The sequence below is a fragment of the Argopecten irradians genome, chromosome 8 (genome assembly GCF_041381155.1).
Source record: "Argopecten irradians isolate NY chromosome 8, Ai_NY, whole genome shotgun sequence".
Classification (NCBI taxonomy): domain Eukaryota; kingdom Metazoa; phylum Mollusca; class Bivalvia; order Pectinida; family Pectinidae; genus Argopecten; species Argopecten irradians.
The window spans coordinates 3,484,334-3,488,156 of record NC_091141.1 but is presented as its reverse complement, the minus strand read 5'-3'; the positions used below and the strand labels follow the sequence as shown (position 1 = coordinate 3,488,156).

At 32.9% G+C, this 3,823-nt stretch overlaps 1 long non-coding RNA gene across 1 annotated transcript; it reads left to right on the top strand.

The window, feature by feature from the left end:
• Window positions 1–1,144: 1,144 nt before the first annotated feature.
• Window positions 1,145–3,100, top strand: LOC138328746 (uncharacterized). The gene is made up of 2 exons (XR_011209346.1): window positions 1,145–1,617; window positions 2,856–3,100. It is a non-coding gene; the product is annotated as an uncharacterized lncRNA (long non-coding RNA).
• The last annotated feature ends 723 nt before the right edge of the window (window positions 3,101–3,823 follow it).

Here is a 3,823-nt window from a genome sequence, read left to right as displayed (position 1 = left end):
TACGTATTTTAATTCACAAATGTTGGCAAGTTAAATATCAAAAGCTCTTCTTTAGTATTCGTGAGTATGAAAATTACAGCACACATTACTTTAAATACTTTCAATATTTGCATTTAAGTAATCTTTGTTTTCATGACTGTAAACATTTACATTTAATATCTGGGTGCATAAACAATAAAAAGTCTGTTGAACAAAAAGTATGATTTTCTCGATATGAGGGTATGTTTCCTTAAACACATTGGATCATGATGTCTTACATTTCTTACACAAAATCTAACTTGCTGCAATTTGTATTGCGTGCCGAACGTTGCAAAATTAATCAAGTAGAATAAAATATGTAAAAAAAATGTTTTGTAATATATCGTTATATGTGTTCAATATGTTTATTTTGTGTGTAAAAACAATAAATGTTTGTGTATTTTTTTTTAAATATTTATATGTAAAAATAAAATTTTTGTTCAATAATTTCTTTGTTTGTGTGAAAAATATATTTGTGTGTGAAAAATATATTTGTGTGTAAAATATATATTTATGTGTGATTTTCACACACAAACAAAAAACAACATCACACACAAATGTATTTTTCACACACATAAATTAAAAATAATGAACACATATAACGATATATTACAAACACGTTTTTTTCGCACAATTGTTTTTACTTATTGAATTTTGTAACGTTCGGCACACCATACAATTTGAAGAGTTCACTAAATTCAGGAGAAATTGCGCGGTTTTTCGTCATAAAGGAGATGTTGTATTGCATAAAAGTAAATATTTTATAAAATTCTTTAAAAAATCACATCGTGATTTGTTTAAACTTTGAAAATTAACACAACTTTAGAAAAATCTTATGCAGGCACGTGCCTGCAGTGCTTAAAGGCAGCTACTTTTCTGCCGGATATATTGCAATAACGACTTATGTAGGGGTAGATGGTAGAGGGTAGAGAGTAGCGGTAGGGGTAGAGGGTAAAGGGTAGGGGTAGTTGGTACATTTTATATATTAGGGTTTAGGGGGTAGAGGTTAAAGGTAGGGGTATATATGGTATAGGGTAGAGGATACACGCCCTCGAATTTGAAATCTCATTCTCCATATATGTGTGGCTGGGTGGGTGTTCAGAAGTCTATCTTTAAGTTGGATTTAAAGCGAATAGTCGGGCAAGTGACTGTAAAATCGGTAAAAATGGTATTAATATATCCGGTATAATTTCTTATGAATTAGAAAAATAAAACTTTCCGTCAAAATCGCTGTACATGCGAAGAAAATAATAATATCTATGGGAATCCTAAGAGTCCTCCCGACCGGCTATGAGTGCAGTTCAATCTTAACGCATGCGCAACATCCACCACTCTCTGTAGTAAACAAAACATGGCTACCGTAGTTTTGAACCAAAAGGTTTCCGCCAAAACAACCAACTGACTCACCTAAAATGCGAAAGGAAAGGCAATGGAGCAGCGACAATCCCAACAACTGACTCGGTAAACATTACGACGCATGGAGAGTGTTAATACAACTTGTTATAGTGAAGAGAACAGTTCAAACGAGCACGCGGCTCCGGACCGCTACTGTACGTACCTAGGCCTACTACCCGGTACTCCCTGCTTAGCTGATAGTGAGTGAGTCTTCGTATTTTGATCATTATGTAAATAGTCCCTAGCAGTATTTTTTCATAAATGAGTGGTCACATATGGTCACATGTTTCATACCTGTTCCCCAATCGCGTAAAACGTAACCCTGGGGTAAATAGCGGTTCTTTCGTGGGGCCTCTTTAGGGTAATGGATGCCCTGTATATTTATAAAATGTACCGTTGTAATGCATGTACAGTTAGAATGTAACCGCTAGTGCATTATCAAGCTAAGATTTGTTTCAATTAATCTATAATATTATGCCGGTCAATTCATACAGTTCTGATGTATATATGATTTTTAATTTGTAATTTTTGTTCTGTACATGTTCTGCAAGGATTTATAAGTGAGAAGGATTCGTGTCTGTCAATCTTACATCTAAACACACGCGAGACGCTATGAACAATAAAAACCGTTTTTCTGTCTTATCGAATCAAACGAAACACCATTGTAAAGTTTATTAAATTCCACGACGTTTATAACTTGCTTTAAAGACGGAATTTTAGGGGATATGTCTTAAATTTTCGTTAAAAAAAATCGACAGCTTTGACAGCACCGCTTCAGTTAACCCTCGCACCCGCAAGCTACATCAAAGGCTGCGCCAGCGGATATCAAAGGAAAATCAGTCGTCGCCCAACGTCACGGTCAGTGCACAAACACAAAAGCGCCTGCCTTGGACTTCCCCAAAACCCAGTGTGACTTATCCTTCTCATATAAATCCTTGATGGTAGTGTTATACACATACATTGTATATAGGATTTACATTGTAGGTTAATTGTAAAATTGTATTGTATATGTTCTGATATACACATATACATATGTACATGTAGGTTTTAGCTTGTTCTTTAGATATATTTGGAGGACACGTACAGTATTATTTCTGGTCATAATAATAAATAGTGTTTGTATATTTATTACAACTGTACCTGGTTCATGTGTATATGACAAACTTTACAGAGTTGAAATGTACTGCAGCCATGTATCATTTATAATTATTCTGAATTTTTGTTGGAACTATAGATAATGAATTTTGTATCTTTTTTGAAACAATACTTGATTCTATCAAATGCATCAGTGACACATTCACAACTTATAAAATGTTTTCTCTAAAATCAAAAAAACCCTGTAGAATGAACCTACATTTATTCATTTATATATATTTGAAATTGATCATTTCAATTTTTGTCATATTCAACATATATAAAAAATTGTTGGTTCTTTTTTTCAGGCACCAAGCATGCATAGTGACATGAATACAGAAAGTTCATCCCTTGGACCTGTATACAAGTGTATGTATGCATATACATACAATTAGCATCATATGAAGACTGAAGAATGTTGATTTGAGTGCTCTTGAAAGTAAACTTTTCCAATATGGACCTAGAAGATCATGAACAGAACATTTAAACAGTATTAATTTATTAAATGTTCCTTTCAACTGTAATCATTAAATAAAATTATGATGCAATACTTTTTCATTGTTTAACTTTGTAGAAATATTTGTTTATATTAGTCCTCTAGATCCAGTGATTATAATTTCTTGCATCCATATGCCTGCCCATTTGTTTGTCAGGGCTTGTGAGATAGCTTTTCAATTACTTTTAAAATATAAGGATTTTTTTTTACATATAGCAATATAGATTACCATTGTCTTAGGATTTCTAAATTTACTTTACAAGGAGTAGTAGACTCAACATATAAATAAAACCATTAAAACTAGCAAGTTATCTGAAATGTTAAAAAAATCTTTTTGTCTGAACCAAATTTCACATTTATTGTCTATGTGTAACTTGTACATAGACCATTTATGTATTAATACTGTAGTAACAGTGATTACAAACACATAGACTAAAATGTAGTATGTAGTACTATGTACATCTGTCTTTGATTTGAGTTCTAGACAAAAAAGTGGTAACCTATTGGGAAGTTGTGACTTGGGCGGAGGGTGAAATACAGAAGAAATAGCTACACATGGAAAAAAGAAAGATATACAGTACCATATGGATTCAAAGTTGCTCCAAAATCAATGAGACTAAATAACCAAAAAAAAAAAAACCATGTAAACCCCCAAATATGCAATGACCAGATCAATGGTAAAGCACCCTTCCACTTCCAGTTATCTGTAGCTATTTCTTCTATATTTCACCCCCCCACTCAAGTTACAACTTCCCAACCTCATGATTCTTCTGTCTTTTA